Here is a 571-nt window from a genome sequence, read left to right as displayed (position 1 = left end):
GAAAACCATTGTCTACCAAGCTCTGCAATTACCAAAAACCATGACCATAAAAAAATAGCCTTTCATGCGCTCCAAGGAACCATCATCATAAAGAATAGCTGTGTGCAAGAAAATAATATAAACTTTAATCTTACTTTTGCTGTTTTACTGGCTGTTGATTAAGCCCTTAATTGTAAAGATGGAATATAAATGTATTATACTAAATGTAATAAGCAGGAAAAGGAAACGGAAAAGGAATAGGAAAAGAGGGAAAGTAAGAGAGAGAAAGGAGAATTAGACCGACATAGAATTAAAATCATCATGATCACTTTACTGTTTGTCTTGTGTTCTTTCATCGTCCCTTTGCGGAACTTCTACCCACCTTCGTGGTCCCTCTTCGAGACCCTAGACCTCAGGCTTTCAAGCCCCTCCCGACTGGAGCAGCCCGCTGCACCGTGCCTTGCCCTGCTGCCCTTGCCCTGCAGGCCTTGACTGCTGTGCCCTGCAGTCCTTCCCCTGTAGCCCATGAACTGAAGCCCTGGCCCTGCAACCCTTGCCTTGAGGCCCTTGCCCTGAGGCCTTTGCCAAGGAG

This window comes from Elephantulus edwardii, unplaced genomic scaffold, assembly GCF_000299155.1.
Source record: "Elephantulus edwardii isolate Elephantulus edwardi_28Jun2011 unplaced genomic scaffold, EleEdw1.0 scaffold00206, whole genome shotgun sequence".
In the NCBI taxonomy this organism is placed as follows: domain Eukaryota; kingdom Metazoa; phylum Chordata; class Mammalia; order Macroscelidea; family Macroscelididae; genus Elephantulus; species Elephantulus edwardii.
Note: the sequence above shows the minus strand (reverse complement) of the source record.